This window comes from Coenobita brevimanus, chromosome 29 (genome assembly GCF_032717465.1).
Source record: "Coenobita brevimanus isolate Jiangsu-jjx chromosome 29, ASM3271746v2, whole genome shotgun sequence".
In the NCBI taxonomy this organism is placed as follows: domain Eukaryota; kingdom Metazoa; phylum Arthropoda; class Malacostraca; order Decapoda; family Coenobitidae; genus Coenobita; species Coenobita brevimanus.
In genome coordinates this window covers 8,635,188-8,654,192 of record NC_136982.1, presented here as the reverse complement: position 1 = coordinate 8,654,192, position 19,005 = coordinate 8,635,188, and positions in this window count along the sequence as shown.

The window sequence follows — 19,005 nt, the reverse complement described above, 5'->3', positions numbered from 1 at the left end:
GGTGGTAGTCGTGATGATGATGATGATGGTGGTGGTCATGGCAGCAATGATGATGATGGTGGTAGCTAGATGAATCACTCTTGCGTGATAATCAAAGACGGTAAATAAAACCCATACTTGTGGACAAGGAATATATTAACCATACAGTTTCGGTGGACACTGCCACCATCTTCAGTGGTCAAGATAGTGAGAGGGAGTGACATATTGACAATACAAGGGTTCCTTTTAATGCCTGTGTGTGTGGAAGGGTGGGGTAAAGGTGAGGTGGGGTGGGGTGGATTGTAAGCGGGGATTAACCCAAGGGAGAAAGGGGGGGGGACATTACCAGACAGGTCAGGTGTAATTCCTATCTGACCTCACCTGTGTCGGTGCGGGAAGGGACATTTCCACTAGAGACCTCATTATAGGATCTAGCTTGTACATGCCTTCACTAAGATTGAAATTCTCGTATTTTTGGATACACATGGCGTCAATAATCTTTCGTTTCCGAGTCATGACTTTTATACAGTAGATGGCTACCTTGCCAGTCAACTCTGTGGTTGGCTTCGCACACATGGTTAAATACTGCATTATTTAAATTACATGTTTTTATGGCATGCTTGTGTTCTTTAATTTGTGTTTCCAAACTACGACCTGTTTCTCCTATTTAAACTAGTTCACAGTCTTTGCAAGGAATTTTATATATACCTGCTTCTAAATATGTTGAACATTTGTTCTTTACTAACATTGATCTGATGGTGGATGTATACCTAAATGCTATATTTACATCACTACTGTAACCTATTAACTTTAACATATTCAAGTCTGCTGCATGAGGCAAAGTGAGGTAGCGTTTCTTTTCTTCTGTGGTGGGGTTTTTATGTACGTAGTAAGATTGCCTAGCTTTAAGGTATGCTTTTTTAATGAATCATTTGGGATACCTTAAGTTTTGGAAGATTTCCCAAATGAGATTAGCTTCTTGTATATGTACTGGACTGCAAATTCTAAGGGCTCTAAGGAACTGTGATGATGGCCATGGTGATAACTGTAGCGGTGTTGGTGGTGGTGCTAGCTGTAATGATGGTGGTGGTTGTGGGAGCTGTGTTGAGGGTGGTGGTGTTGATGGTAGCTGTGATGATGATGGTGGTGGTGGAAGCTGTGATGATGATGGACTTTAGCACTTGATAATTTTGACGAGTTTTTCACACACCTAAATAATCTTGCTCCCTCCATTAAATTTAAAGTTGAGTGGGAGAACGGGGGTGTTTTTCCCTTTCTTGATGTACTGGTGATGAAGAAAAATCATTCATTTAGCTTTATGGTGTATAGGAAACCAACCAGTTGTAACTCTTTCATTCATTATTTTTCACATCATCAGTCTGCCACAAGATTCTTAGAGCCCTTAGAATTTGCAGACCAGAACATATGCAAGAAGAAAATAATCTCATTTGGGAAATCTTCCAAAACTTAAGGTATCCCAAATGGTTCATTAAAAAAGCATACCTTAACCCCTACACCGCGGGCTTGTTTACCAATGACTTGCGTGTACAGCGGGGTTATTTGGGCTCCAACAGACTCTCAAAAAATATTTGCCAAAAATCAGTTATTAGTCCTAGAATAATTAAATTACATATGCTTATGGCACATACCTTCAGCTTTCTCCTGGAATAATTGTTGAGCCTTCGTCGGTTACCGTAGGACTTGTGGAGACCTCTGAAGTAGGGTAACGAAGTCTCCATTTTACACTTCCCGACAACCCGTAATATGATTACCACAGCCAGATACAAACACTATAAACACTATTCTACAATTTTCAAGTAGTTTGGGATCCATACTCAAAAAAAAAACACTGTGAAAGCAATGGAAATTACGAGCGCGTCTGATCGTCGCACTGGCACTAGTTCGCTCTTGGTACTCTGTCATTTATATTTCATAAAACCCCTCACACTTTATATTTCTATTACTATATAACACTTATATATATCTACAGTCTTTATCCATAAGTTTCCTTCAGTAGTATTAGTTTATTATCACAGTAGGGATTCAATTTCTTTCAGTAAAATACGTAGCATTCACTTTCTCGTCCTGTATACTAGCATTGAGAGTGAATGTCACTTTCATCTTCACTCTCATAACTCATAGCATTCAGACATGCTAGAGTGAAACTTTCACTTTCATTACTCCTAGGGTATATACTCGTATTCTTATAATACTACTCATTTACATTTCTATTTACGTTCTCTATTTTATTTACATTTATTACATTTCTATTTTATTTACACTGTGTTATGCACTGTCACTTGAAGTAACTTATAAAACTATTTTCCATTGTTCACGTATATTTACATTCATTACTTTCACTTGCTGTTTACACATTATTTACACATTATTTACAATTCCACTTGCACTGTTTTACTCAATAGAAAGATCGTAGTCACTCTTTTATCAATTGTCAGCCCTTTACCTCTTTCCACACGAGGTTTAGTAGGGGGTAAAGGTCACAGGGCCCTTTGCATGGGGGTGAAAAAGTCCTTGAAGTCAGCAAGAAGAAACATACGTACCCTCACTTCGGAAGATGAGAGTAAACTGATAACAGAGGGCCGGGGTAGAGGCCTACATAGGGGATATTCAGAGCTACCAATGTTAGCTCTTGAAACAGCTATGTCTAGCACTGAAATGATTGGCAGGAAATCTAGACAATACATTATAAATTAGGTAGTTCCAGGTGAATGTAAATATCACTTAGGCTTCTCCCTTCCCTCCTTACATGTATATTTATTACGAAAATAGATTATACGGCATATTTCAAGGGGAAAAAAACAGCGAAAATTAGCGAACGAGTGCACGTGAGGTGTTGTCAGGTGATAATTAGCCAATTCCAGGTGTATGGCACTCTCACTTACCTTATTTCTTTCTTGTATATATTATTTGGTATAAGAATAGGACATAGGGCTTATTTCAATGGATGAAATCAGTGAAAAATTCCAGGGAAGATTTACTTAGCGTAGCACGGCCGGGCAGGCGAGAGGATAGGGTAATGGAGGGGGGGTAGGGAGGGGAGTCAAGAACGGGGAGAAATGGCTAAATTGTCAACAATGGATGGGAGTACAGATGAGATTAGGAGTGCTGACTAGTGTTGGACATTGGCAGTACTGATAGATGATACAAGCCCCCACTTGGAAGCCCGGGTGGATTCAAAATAACACAGAATCACAAAAACGACGCCCCGCGGTATGATCCCTTGCTCCCAAGCGTCACGAAAGTGACGCCCTGCGGTTAAGGGGTTAAAGCTTGGCAATCTTACTACGTACCTAAAGACCCCACCACAGAAAAGAAACGCTTCCTCACTTTGCCTAATGTTGCAGACTTGAATATGTTAAACTTATTAGGTTACAGTAGTGATGTAAATATAGCATTTAGGTATACATCCACCATCAGGTCAATGTTAGTAAAGAACAAATGTACAACATATTCAGAAGCAGGCATATATAAAATTCCTTGCAAAGATTGTGAACTAGTTTTCACAGGAGAAACAGGTCGTAGTTTGGAAACACGAATTAAGGAACACAAGAATGCAATAAAAACATGTAATCTAAATAATGCAGTATTTAACCATGTGTGCGAAGCCAACCACAGAGTTGACTGGCAAGGTAGCCATCTCCTGTATAAGAGTCATGACTCGGAAACGAAACATTATTGATGCCATGTGTATCCAAAAATACGAGAATTTCAACCTTAGTGAAGGCATGTACAAGCTAGATCCTATAATGAGGTCCCTAGTGGAAATGTCCCTTCCCGCACCAACACAGGTGAGGTCAGATAGGAATTACACCTAACCTGTCTGGTAATATTCCCCCCCCCCTTTCTCCCTTGGGTTAATCCCCGCTTACAATCCACCCCACCCCACCTCACCTTTACCCCACCCTTCCACACACACACGCATTAAAAGGAACCCTTGCATTGTCAATATTTCACTCCCTCTCACTGTCTTGACCACTGAAGATGGTGGCAGTGTCCACCGAAACTGTTTGGTAATTATATTCTTTGTCTACTAGTGTGGGTTTTATTTATAGTGGTGGTAGCTGTGGTGGTATGGTGGTGTTGATGGAATCTGTGATGATGATGGTGGTAGAGGCAGCTTGGGTGGTAACTACTCAGAAACGGCTCTTGACTGGACAATTGCTAGCACTTGTTCCAAAGCGAAGCGTACTTCAGAGACGGCTCTAATTCGGACAATTGCTAAGCGGCCTGATAAAGCGGTGAAGTTTTTACATAATACATAACAGTTCAGACAATTTCTGGTGCGTAAGTTACAATCTATTTCAAACCTGCTTTGAAATGGTCAGCCCCTCACGACTTCAAGGATGTCTCGTTCATTTCATTCTTGCTATCTCCAAATTATTACACCCATCATAATATATAATATTCATCTTAAAGCTTAGACACAGCGTACACTAAACACTTGACTTCACTGGGGTCTCCTAAGATGAATAACAACCCCTTGACCATAACGAGAATATAAAATGTGTCATAGAAGTGAGGGGATTCAAACACAGCAGAATGAAGCCTTAGTAGAAGAAAGTCTCTCTCTCTCTCTCTCTCTCTCTCTCTCTCTCTCTCTCTCTCTTACACACAGATGAAAATAACATCTCATTTTCGCTTAAGAGACCCAAGGGAAGGTAAAAGGGAGAGCTAATTTTAAGTCAACTCTCTTTTGGGACGGATAAAAGTAAATAAATGGAACCCCCCCCTTTCATATGTTTTAGACAGTGTAACACAGACTCTATTAAATACTTTAATAAAGAAGAAGAAGAAGAAGAAGGAAGAAGAAGTAAAAGAAGGAGAAGAAGAAGAAGATGATGATGAAGATGATGAAAAATAAGAAAAGGGAAAAAGAAGAAGTTGAAGAAGAAAAAGAAAATGAAGAAGAAAAAGAACAACAACAATATAGCACAGTTCAACATCTACAAAAAGAAGAAGTTGAAGAAGAAAAAGAAAATAAAGACGTAAAACAACAACAACATCTCAAATTTCACCACCTACATCCTTCAATCTGATAAATGCCGAACCTGTCACTCTGCCCTCTGAACTTGACCTTCTACCAGACACAGATCCATTCATCTTTTACTAACTCGCAGCTATTTCACAAACTTTACTCCTAAATGAATAGTGTATAATACGAGCCTGCCTTTTGACCTTGACCTCTGACTTATTGTTTTCTAAACGGAACTACTTCATCTGTGGTTGATCTTAAACATTTCCATCCTCTAAATGATCCAATGTGACAAGTCGATATGACAGCTCTAACCTGTCTCTTTCTCATTCTCCCACCCAACACTTTCATTTCCATCATGTTTGGTTTAAAACTTATCCGAACTCTTTGGTTAAAGCGCCGGAATTCAAACCTCATCTTGTGACCTTAAGCTTCGACAAATGGTTATTAAAGTTGTATCCCTGCTCTTAAGTAGAATACCCAGTTTGATTTATATCTAATCTTTGATGATGGAGTTGACCTTGCCTGTGGCCTATGATGTATGAAACTTGTTGGCCAAAATTTAACCACTCGTTTCTCTACTGAATCTCAATTATTCCTCCTAATTAGTGCATCACTATTTGATGCATTTTCCAAATCGTGCTAATGGACAGACAGCAAGAGGGCAGACAAGAAAATACAAACATACAAACCAGTTGAACCAAACACATAACCCTCTTGCACTGCGCGGGAATGCAGTAATATTAACCTATACTATAAAATCTCTCTCTCCCTCTCTCTCTCTCTCTCTCTCTCTCTTTGTTTTTGTGTGGGGGGGTTGGGGGGAATTGCAAGCCACCTTGCTGGTAGAGCTGGGTTGGCAGGTGTGTAGGTCTGATAATTTGTAAAGTGGTGGACGAGAAGGGGTGGCAGAGTGGGTGGGGTGGGGTTGGCGCGGTGTGGGGTAGGGTGGGTGGGTGAGTAGACAGGGTGAGCAGTGTGGGCGAAATGGGTGGGTGGGGTGAGTACATGGAGTAGGTGGACAGGGATGATGGGTGGGAAGGGCAGGTTGGATGTAAAGGACAAACAAGAAGACGGTGTTATACTGCCAGTAATAATATCAAAAATATATGTGACCAGTGATAAAAAAGGTAAAACAGGTGTCAGAACATCTGTTGAATGATTAGTGGGATAATTAGCCGGTAAGTAGGGGATGTGATCAAATATTTACAGTAAGACAGCTTGTAAGAAGGATGATAAGATATTCACTGTATTTATGGATCTGGATAAAACACAGGAAGGAGTAAACTGAAAAGATTGTGGAAGATGCTACATATGCTTCGTATCCATCGTGTAGACAAACAATCAACAACAATAGCAGCGCAGCAACAACAACAATAATAACATTATTATTATTATTATTACTATTATTATTATTATTATTATTACTATTATTATTATTATTATTATTATTATTATTACTATTATCATTATTACTATTGTTCTTGTTCTTGTTGTTGTTGTTAAGAGTACAACTGTAGTTTTCAGTTAAATAAAGTCACATAATGTACATTAATCTGAATGGTGAGGAAATGTGAGTGCATTAAAGTACTTAGGCAGTGTGATATGTAGGAGTGAAATCTTATAGAATCAAGTGCCTGAAAGAGGACAGGGGGGAAGAAATATTGCTGGTTCAATGAAAGCAGTGGCAAGGAATAGGTTATTGGGCATGAAAATAAATAAATAAATAAAAATATAACAGTACTGTGATCCCCAATCTAACGTACGGAAGCGGAGCTTAAACCCTATTGGAAGGACACAAGTCAAGATGAGAACGGTGGAAATCAATTATTTGACAGGAACATGTGGATTAACATGGAGAGACAGACGATGACAAAGTAGAGGAACACTGTGGTAATGATGCGGATGTGACTGAAAGTGTTAAGGGAAATACATCAAGATGCGATAGCCGCGAGGAGAGTCAATGTGAATGAGTAAGGGTGAGGTGTAGGAAGAAACCAACTATAAGATGGATGAATGGAATGTGGAAATATATGGGAGAGAGAGTGTGAGTTGAAGGGAGGGCTGCCAAATGGCAGAGGATAGAGTGAAAAGGAGACAATTTGTTTTCAACCTTTCCTTACAGAAGTACAGCATCTGGTTATTAATATATGGGCCAGCACGGGTACCCAGCATTGCCCAGATAACACCCCTTGATAGTACTTACTTACATTGCCTGGGATCCTTGATGGCCACTCCCCTGAGGAAGATGACCCCCGATGTCACATTTTCCATTCTGAACCTTTATTCCTCCTACGGACCATTTCTCAAGGGATATATTCCTCATAGATCTGTTCCTACCATGGGACATGATAGGACCATAAACCCATTGTCCCACTAGTAAATCACCAACCCTGCTAACCCACTTACCCATCTATCCTATCCATCCACCCACCCTCCGTCCCAGCCCAACCACTACCCCATATTCAACCACCCATACTGTCCCACCATACCCACCCAATCCTGCCCACCCATCCCACCTACCCTGCCCCTTCACAACCTCTGTACACCCACTCTCCCCACCACAGCAATCCGTTCGCCCATCTGATCCGTTGTAGCTACTAATGATATTGTTGTAGAAGTAAAAAAATATCTACGGTACCTAGCTACCATGTTTGCACGATATTGACTTAATTATTTCTAATTAGTTCAAAACTTCGCCATCAGGGGTGTCAATTTAACAGCGGTAATGGACACATTTTTAAATTCGTTATAAACAAATTTCTTAATCATTGTATTACGATGAACCCTTCCACATTACTTGGGGGGGGGAACATAAATGCCCCCACCATCCGCCCCTCTCCCGGTGACGATTCCAAGAGCTGCCTGGAACCAATGTCTGACTCACTTCTTCATTTCTGCAGCATTCGCGGCCTTTCCTCTAACTTTCTCTCTGTTGAACCTCACCTCCTCTAAACCTCACCTTCTCTTCCTTACAGAGACTCAGTTGTCTGAGGCAACTGACAGCAAACCCTTTTCTGTATCCTCCTACTTTCTCTACACTCATTTCAAAGCCAAAGGTGGCTATTGTGTATATGTACACAACGACTTATCTTCCTCTCGTGTTCCTGAACTTGATTCTTCCGAATTCTCTACCCTCTGGTTCGGCTCTCCTGTCATTCTCTGACTAAATATACTGTATCTGTGCTGTTTCCTTATCCCCTGATTCTACTGACTATCAAAAGTTCTTTTACTATCTTACTTCTACGATGGAACACATTCTATCCATTTCTCCTTTCTCTGAAATCTCCATTCTAGGAGATTTCACTGTTCATCACCACCTTTGGCTCTCCTCTCCTCTCACTGATCAACCTGGTGAACAAGCCTACATCTTTTCTTTCTTTAATGACCTAGAGCAGCTTGTATAGCGCCCTACCCATATCTCTGACCACCTTGGAGAGAGTTCCAACATACTTGACCTCTTCTTTACAACTAATCCTTCTGCTTACACTGTTATCTTTCCTCTCCATTGGGCTCCTCTGATCACAACTTTATCGCCCCAGCACGGCCTGCGGACCCTATAAAAAAAACATCGACTGTGGCACTTTGCAGCTGCGGATTGGGAGGCCCTCAAGCAGTACTTCTTTGATTTTCCCTGGAATGATTATTGCTTCCGTGGCCGGGAGCCATCTGAGTGTGCCTTGTGCATTACAGGGGTTACTCTCTCGGGCATGGAAGCATACATTCCATTCCCATATCCTTTGACTAATGCAAGAAAGCCTTGGTTTAATCACGCTTGTTCTAATATTGTCTGCAACAAGGAGAGAGCCTATAAAAGGTACCAGAGCCAATCCACCCCTGAATCACATATTTTTTATGTTTGCGCCCAGAATTGTGCTAAGTCTGTTCTTCGGTCTGCTAATAATAATTTCATCCATACTAAATGCTCTCAACTCTCCAACAAGAATTTTTCCCGCTCCTTCTGGCACCTTGCCAAAAACCTTTCTAACAACTTTACCTCATCATCCTTCCCTCCCCTTTTCTACTCTGATGCCTCTGTAGCTATTTCTTCTGCTGATAAAGCAGATCTCTTCGCTCACACTTTCTCCTCTAAGATACCTTAGATGATTCTGGTGCTGTTCCTCCATCACTTCCTCCCTCTGACTTCCTCATGACTGACATTAAATTTCTTCAGCTGATGTATTTTCTGCCATCACTGGCCTCAATACTAACAAGGCATATGGGCCTGATGGGGTCCCTACTGTTGTCCTCAAGAACTGTGCTTCTGTGCTTACACCCAGCCTGGGTAAACTCTTTTACATTTGTCTTTCAACTTGTACCTTTCCTTCTTGCTGGAAGCTTGCTCTCATTCAGCCAGTCCCAAAGAAGGGTGACCATTCCCAACCCTCTAACTGTGTCTCAAAAGTTTTCGAGTCTATTCTTAACAGAAAATTTTTAAAGCATCTTTCCTATCACAACCTTCTTTCTGATCGTCAGCATGGGTTCCGTCAGGGACGCTCCACTGGCGATCTTCTCACTTACCTTTCAGACTCCTGGTCATCCTCCTTTCAGGACTTTGGCGATAGCTTTGCCATCGCACTTGACATCTCAAAGGCTTTCGATCAAGCCTGGCATAAATCTTTAATCTCTTACGGTTTCTATCCTTCTATCTGTGCCTTCATCTACAGCTTCATTCTGGTCGTTCTATAGCCACTGTTGTACACGGCCATCGTTCTTCTCCTAGATCTATCAACAGTGGTGTTCCTCAGGGCTCTGTCTTATCACCATCTCTTTTCATTTTATTTATCAATGATCTTTTGAGCTGTACGTCTAACCCTATCCACTCGTACGCTGATGATTCCACCCTTCACCTATCCATTCGGTTCCCGCAACGTCCATCCAAGTAGTTTCTTCAACAAACAGGGGATGAGGCTATGGCACACCTGTCTAACTTGCTTCATATCTCTGACTGGGATAAAAATAATCTTGTTGTTTTTAATGCATCAAAGACTCAGTTTTTACACCTATCAACCTGACAAAATCTTCCACAGGAGTAACCATTAATGTTTAATAATATCCAGCTCAAGCCTGCATCATTCTTGAACATGCTAGGGGTTTCATTCACTCGGGATTTATCTTGGAAAGATCATTTTACATCTCTTGTAATGTCAGCTTCCAAGAGATTAGGTGTGCTAAGCCGACTCCATACCTTCTTTACCCCTGCACAGTTGTTGACTTTATACATGGATTTCATTAGCCTTTGTGTAGAGTACAACTCTCACGTGTGGGGAAGCTTCCCACATACAGCTCTTCTTAATAGGGTGGAGTCAAAGGCTTTTCATCTCATTAACTCTCCTTCTCTTACAGGCTCCCTTCAACCTTTGTCTCTTCGCTGCACTGTTGCCTCTATATCTCTTTTCTATTGCTACTTCCATGGTCACTGCTCCTCTGAACTGTCTGCTTGCATCCCCCCACCTATACGACAGGCGTTTAGCACCCGTCTAGCAACAAACTCTTGTATTTTGTTTTTCTTTTGGAAGGAACAATTTGCAGGCTCGTGGCCTCTGATTCCTTCTTCTTCGCATTAAAAAAAAAAAACTCATCTCTTTTCTGTCCAACTCTCTAAACCGTTACTCCCAGTCCTTTATTTATGCAACAGGTCATCTCTGAAACTGTCTCCCTCTGTCTGCAATTCCTGCTTCCTGTGATCTCCAGTCTTTCAAACACAGTGTGTCCAGGCATCTCGAAATGAACAGATCTTGAATTTGGCTCATGTATTTTTTTTTTTTTCCTGGAAGGAATTGTTGCAGGCTCCTAGCCTTTGGTTCCTTCTTATTCGTATAAAAGAAAACTAAATTGGATAGAAAATATGTAAGATGATCTTGCCATGTGACCATGATCTTTGATTTACTGTAAAAAAAAAAAAAAAAAGTCAACCTCTTGGGTGATGCTCAACTCTTTCACCAACTTTGATTCATATCTGATTACGGTTTTAAGTTTTTGTACACACACAAACACCAGTCGAACTTTGTCCTTGCTCTGTGACCTTGAAATTGGTTGTTTTCAAAACTGAGTCCATTCGTTCTTGCCATGGCAGACCCTGACTACTTCCATCGAATTGGGCTAAAATCAGGTCAAAACTTTTATATTTATTTTGATAACAGACACAAACACGCGAATGATCTTCGACTTTACCCTATGACCTTAACCTTTGAATAATTATTCCTAAAACTGAATCACTTTACTCTTGCCTTTCCCTCAACTTTTCCCCTAGGTTTGGTCTAATTTGGAGATAATCCGATCAGATTTTGCTAGGTCAAACAATGATCTACCCAGTGTTGCTGACTTTTAACCAATTATTCTAATAATAATAATAATAATAATAATAATAAACAGAAGAAGAAGAAGAAGCAAAAGAAGAAGCTTTCTCGTTGCCTGACCCCCAATCATTTCACAAAGTTTAGCTAAAATCAGAAAAAAGAGTCTCTCTCTCTCTCTCTCTCTCTCTCTCTCTCTCTCTCTCACATACACACACACACACACACACTAGTTAACTCTTCTGTTATGATGACGTCTTATTTTACCTTCTTCCCTCTACCTCCAGACGATTATATTCAGCCTAAGGAATGAACGTGTGCTGAGTATGGTACTGTTTAACCCATTAACCGCGGGCTTCTTTTGCTTTTTCTTGCGGTTCCCGCGGGCATATTCGCGCTCCGACAGACTCTCTAAAAATATTTGCCAAAAATCAGTTATTAGTCCTAGAATATTAAAATCACATATGCTAATGGCACATACCTTCAGCCTTCTCCTGGGGTGTTTGTTGAGCCTTCGTCGAGTACCGTAGGACTTGTGGAGACCTCTGAAGTTAGGTAACGAAGTCTCCACTTTACACTTCCCGACAACCAGTAATATGATTACCACAACCTGATATTATCACAAGAAACACTATTCTATGATTCTGAAATAGTTTGGAATCCATACTCAAAAAAAAAAAAAAAAACAGTGAAAGCAATGAAAATTACGAGGGCGTATGACCTTCCCACTTACGATCGTTCGCCGCTGGTGTTCTGTCATTTATTATTAAAAAAAACACTGAGTTTATATTTCTATTACTATATAACACATATATATCTACAGTCTTTATCCATAAGTTTCCTTCAGTAATAGTAGTTTATTGTCACTCTAGGGATTCAATTTCTCTTTCAGTAAAATACGTAGCATTCACTTTCTCATCCTGTATACTAGCATTGAGAGTGAATGTAACTTTCACCTTCACTCTCATAACTCATAGCATTCAGACATGCTAGAGTGAAACTTTCACTTTCATTACTCCTAGTATATATACTCGTATTCTTATAATACTACTCATTTACATTTCTATTTACGTTCTCTATTTTATTTACATTATTTACATTTCTATTTTAATTACACTGTGTTATGCACTGTCACTGGAAGTAACTTATAAAAGTATTTTCCACTGTTCACTTATATTTACATTCATTGCTTCCACTTGCTGTTTACACATTATTTATACATTATTTACAATTCCACTTGTACTGTTTTACTCAACAGAAAGATCGTAGTCACTCTCTATCAATTGTCAGCCCTTTACCTCTTTCCACATGAGGTTTAGTAGGGGGTAAAGGTCACAGGGCCCTTTACATGGGGCTAAAAAGCGGCGGAAATTAGCAGGAGCGAATCCGACGTACTTTCACCTTGAAAGACAACAGTAAACTGATAGTGGTGGGCCGGGGTGGCCTACCTAGGGAGAATGCATTACTGCCAACGTCAGCCTCTTGAGAGCTGCTAATATATAGCTGTGAAATAATTGGCAGGAAATCTAGACAATGTATTATAAATTAGGTAGTTCCAGGTGAATGTAAATATCACTTAGGCTTCTCCCTTCCCTCCTTATATATATTTTTAGTACGAGAATAGATTATACGGCATATTTCAAGGGGAAATACACAGCGAAAATTAGCGAACGAGTGCACGTGAGGTGTTGTCAGGTGATAATTAGCCAGTTCTAGGTGTATGGCACTCTCACTTACCTTATTACTTTTTGGTATATATTATTTGGTATAAGAATAGGGCATAGGGCTTATTTCAATGGATGAAATCAGTGGAAAATTCCAGGGAAGATTTACTTAGCATGGCCGGGCAGGCAAGAGGAGAGGGTAATGGAGGGAAGGTAGGGAGGGGAGTCAAGAACGGGGAGAAATGGCTAAATTGTCAACAATGGATGGGAGTACAGATGAGATTAGGAGTGCTGACTAGTGTTGGACACTGGCAGTACTGATAGATGATAAAGCTACCACTTGGAAGCCCGGGCGAATTCAAAATAACACAGAATCGCAAAAGTGACACCCCGCGGTATGATCCCTTGCTCCCAAGCGTCACGAAAGTGACGCCTCGTGGTTAAGGGGTTAAACATTCTATTGCGAATCGTCTCTCGTATTCTGAATAACACCCCGTCCGGAACTGGCAAAAATTAAGTATGAAACATATTCTCATGTTGATGGGGTTAATCTTGAATCTGATACTTCTAATTATATATATATATATATATATATATTTCCGTCTGCAAAATTTCAAGTACCATGATACCTCAAAGGTAATATTTTTAGATTTCCAGACCAATATGGCATTTGTCTCCAGGATGTTAAACTCTTGAATCAGCTGTCTTTTTTTGTTACTCCAGATGACGTAATTCAGCTTAGGAAAGACTTTTCAAAGTGGAGTGTTTGGATATTGCCTTTATTAATGTCTTCAATACGACGTCTCTTTGTCAACCTTATTACAAGAGTCTGCAGTAAGTAAGAATAATATAAACAATACTGCATCCTAGTAATGGGGTTAAGCCTAATAGGGAATCCATACTTTTCTGCGAGGCACACATGGATGTTTGTGATCCCTCTTGGACCACGAATAAGAGAAGAATGAAGCTCCAGGCTGCACCGCCCCTGTCAGGTCGTATGAACAACGAGCATGCCTTCTGGTCATCCAAAAGGGTGGTATGCCTGCCAAATGAAATTGTCCCTTCCAATAAAAAGATATGACAGAAGAGCCGAAATCAACACCTATTACTTTTTAAATGCCTGGATACAAGTGCAATGGCAAAAGTAAAGATAAACAGAGGCAGGGTGTTCAAGAGCTGACAGGTTTTGTGTTAGGCTCTTAACAAAGTACCGGCTAACCCTTGCATGCTGGAGTTTGGTGGAAAAGGGATGAAATAAGCAAATTGAAAAGGGCTGCGTGATCACATATGGGGAAAAACCGTGTAAGCAAGGCGTACAGAGGACCAGAGTTATGTTGTGGTTGTTGTTACTGAATATAGGTCACCCAGATCCAGGAGACCCGTCCACCCGAGGAAGCAACTCCACCTATGGGGTCGTCATACAGGTTCCCTACATCGTTGATGTGTCTGCAACCCAGTGCGGCATGTGTTATGCAGTGCCCCATTATGTGAGTCATGTTGTGTGGGCCTATTGTACAAGAGGGACATGCGCCATCTCTTATTCCACCTAACCTGAATCTAGGCTGGCAGCTAACAAAGGCTGGTTGATGTCTAAATGTAAGCCAAGCTAGATTAATTCGATAAGCTCTATTTAAAGATACCTTCAATGTGTGAATGTCGGGGAAGGGTTGTAATATGTTGTTCTGTTCTGATAAAGGTGTTGTATTCCTCTCTGCATGAAAGGAGTGTGTAGGTCTTTTTTGTTAGTGCTGGAATGTCCGGAGGTGGGATGTTGCTGAAAATGGCTTGGTAATGTTTAGGTGGTGAATGCTTTACGTGACTAGGTGTGTTATGTGATTCTGTCATATTATAATAACAGGAGTGTTGTACGTTGAAACAGGCTGCTGGGTGGAATTGTAGATTCATTCACGTCAAGATACTGCCTGACAAGGATGACTTAAGTTTCAAACATTGATTTGTAAGAGTGGTATTGGTGGAGACTGTGATGATGCGTAAAGCGTCGTTTTGTATGGTCTACCGTACATTGTGCTGATCTGCTGTAGGCGTTGGATATGATGGGTGACCCATGGTAGGAGGCACAGGCATCACTGGTCTGGCATATATATATATATATATATATATATATATATATATATATATATGTGTGTGTGTGTGTGTGTGTGTGTGTGTGTGTGTATACAGTAGAGATAGATAGATAGATAGATAGATAAGTAGACGGATAGATACAGATAGACAGATATATTACAGTATATATATATATATATATATATATATATATAAACTGTGTGTGTGTGTGTGAGAGAGAGAGAGAGAGAGAGAGAGAGAGAGAGAGAGAGAAATCAGTGAGGAGAGGGGATCTGGTATGAAAGTATTTGACTCTACTGTACATCCTGTTCAAAAAATACTTATGGAAAAAATACACGCGCGCGCGCACGCACGCACACGCATACGCACACACACACACACACACACACACACACACACACACACACACACACACACACACACACACACACACACACACACACACACACACTACTATGTTGAGCTACTATTACAGAGTAACAAACACAGTACAGAAAAGGTAAGGATGGGTGGACAGTATCTATTTAGATTTCAAGAAAGCTTTTGACACAGTACCACACCAAAGACTTTTATGGAAACTGTACCATCAAGGAGGAATTCGAGGCAAACTGTTTTGTTGGATGCAAGACTTTCTCATAAAAAGAGAAATGAGGACAGTACTAAGAGGAAACTACTCATCATGGAAAGAAGTGACTAGTGGAGTACCACAGGGTTCAGTGTTGGCACCAATCATGTTTTTAGTGTATATAAATGATATAAACAGTAACACTGGAAATGAGAGCTATCTGAATATGTTTGCAGATGATGCAAAAATACAAAGGAGAATTACTAACACAGACTCTTGTAAAGAGCTACAAGAAGAATTAAATAAACTTCATGAATGGAGTAGTACATGGGAAATGGAATTCAATGTGGACAAGTGTCATGTAATCAAGTTTGGTAAAAGTGGAAAAAGACCTGATTGGGATTATAAGTTAGGAAATAAAACCCTATACATATCAGAAAGAGAGAAAGACCTAGGTGTGATTATCAATAACAGACTATCTCCGGCTAACCACATCAGCGAGAAGGTACGGAACATGTACGAGTATACACTGCTTGCAAATATGAGAATAGCATTCACATACATAAATGAAGACATGCTAAGAAGGATAATAACATCATTCATTAGACCAACCCTGGAATATACATCAGTAGTCTGGAGTCCTCATCTCAAAAAGCATATAGACAAGATTGAAAAAGTTCAAAGGGCCGCTACAAGATGGATACCAAGCTTAAGGGACCTAAGCTACGAAGAAAGACTAAATAAACTGAATCTACCAACTTTACAGGAGAGAAGGAAAAGAGGTGACATGATAATGCTATATAAGTGCATATCAGAAAAGGAGAAAATAGACATAAATGATTACTTAACATATGGAGAAGCATCAGCAAGAGGACACTGCAAAAAACTGCATAAGAAGAGAGGTGATAAAGACGTAAGGAAATTCAGTTTCCCAAACAGAGCAATTGATCAATGGAATGCACTACCGAATGAAATAGTGTGTGCCAAAACAATTCACAAATTTAAGGATATGTACGATAAATATGGTTTAAGACACGGGACAGTACGAGCTTGACTCATTCCTGTAAAGATACAATTAGGTAAGGTAAGAACACACACACACACACACACACACACACACACACACACACAGTATGTTAAAGGAGTTGCAATCCATACATGGGCTAAGGAAAAAAATACAAGAATGTTGAGGCGAAGTTACGATGTCCCAGTTGCACACCTTATTTATGATAAGTAAGTTTTTTTTCTTTCAAGAAAAGTAATGTGTTATTTTCGCGAAGCACCAGGAGGAAAAGAAATACCACAATTACCAAAACTTAGTTGAAACAGCACCGAGCTATAAGTTACTGAAGATGATGGGAGTGGTTATATATATATATATATATATATATATATATATATATATATATATATATATAATGCTCCTTTGGTACAGTTCCTGGAGATTTCTCGTGTGATGCAGGGACAGCACAGTCAACGTTATCAGTGTAATTCCTGCATTATTTCTTCCTTTCATACGCCCACTGCCACTCCCATGCCCTCAACAGCAGACTAAGCCGTCCCCGCAACACATGAAATACCGCCAACTGCTAGTGAAGGGTAATTTATGAACCACCCTGTGTAAGACTTAACAAACGCTTCAGGGCCATAATTAAAATTAGGAAGATGATTATGTGTGTGGGACAGACTCATGAAAAACACCACTGTTGATACTTTTAGGAAAGGAATAAAGCTGTCTACATCAAGAGATGTGAAACAGAAAGGAAAGCTGAGATGAAAGCATGAGGAAAAACTGTATATGAGTAGATTAAAAAAAATAAATAAATAAATAAAGACTCGGTCAAACTGCTTAGATGTATAAAGCACGTTTAGAAACTCTTCACTAACACCCTGCCAAACACTGAATCCTACCACAACTGGGGAGTCATTTAATAACGAGATACAGGTTTATTCCTTTTTTTTTTTTTTTTAATCCATCAAAACAAACATTCATCAAAAAAGAGAACAAGATACACCGACAACAGGAATGACAGAACACCTTGAATTAGAAAGTGAGAGGAAGGCTGGTACAGGGAGGGATAGAAAGATATAAGAAAGACGACAACCATTAACCATAATCGATCCCATCTACCACTATTACCACAACTACAGCCACTAACTAAAAGTCTACAGCCACTACGTTTTAAAAACATAAAATTTACTAACATCTTTACCTCTGTAACCATCACTCTTTTCATTATACTGTACAACCAAACAGCAATATACTCGTATATTGTATACATGATATTAGCAATACCACTCCTCACACCATAACCACTAGTTACTTCTACTACTGTACCTCCCAACAACGTAACCTCTGGTAATAATGGAATTAATGGAGATTCCACAGACTCGTCCCATACTTATTTTATTTATCATAATGATAAAGCATTTTATTTTCTTATGATTATCATTATTATGACCACCAGCAATGACGTGTGACTAACATATTTTTGAGAACTTACTGTACACAAAAACTGCCCTATATTCGGTTTACTCAGGTACAGTTGCCTCAAGGTGTTCCTATACCCTCTATGTTACCTCCTGTCAAGATGTGACAACGTCGCAGTAGTAGCGTAAATATCTATGAATGAATGGGCATTCATACTGTAACGACGGACGTGAGTGGTGGGTATGTATGCCAGACGTCATAATGGCTGGTAATATTATGTAAATATGGGAGTATTTAATATATCACCAGACACAATATATTACGCATATGTTAATACAGAATACCAACAGGAGTATGAATATAGGCAAAAATAAAAATTCATATATATATATATATATATATATATATATATATATATCCATCCACCCAATCCTACATTGCCCCATGAGGAGCGTAGGAGCCCGGGGCTAGGCAGTTGGTTCCGACATTTAAGAGTGACCAGCCTAACTCATCCCTGAGTGGGATTACATGAGCAATCAACCCCAACCACCCCTTGGATATAAACCTTCACCAGCTCAATCCGACTGGAGCGCAATAATTACCCACTAAACCACCAGGCACCAAAATTTGGTTATATGGTTACCACCCAGCGTAGTAAATGGTTTCCTGGTGTACAGGAAACCATTTGGCCTGTCACTCAGTGTAGAGTCACCCACAGGCAGAAGGAAGAGGAAAGAATGAAGGAAAGAAAGAGAGAAGAGGGAGTGTAAAGTTACCCGCAGGCAGAAGGACATGGAAAGAATGAAGGATAAGAAAACAGAGGAGGATGGAAGGAAAGAAGGATGGAGGATAGGAAAGGGCAGACACCCGACAGCAGCACTACATCGAGTGAGTGGATGGTGAGTGCCCCACCTATATATCTACAGTATATATATGAGATGCTGAGGATCAAAGAAATGGCAGATGAATACAGGACCAAAGTAGAGGACGAG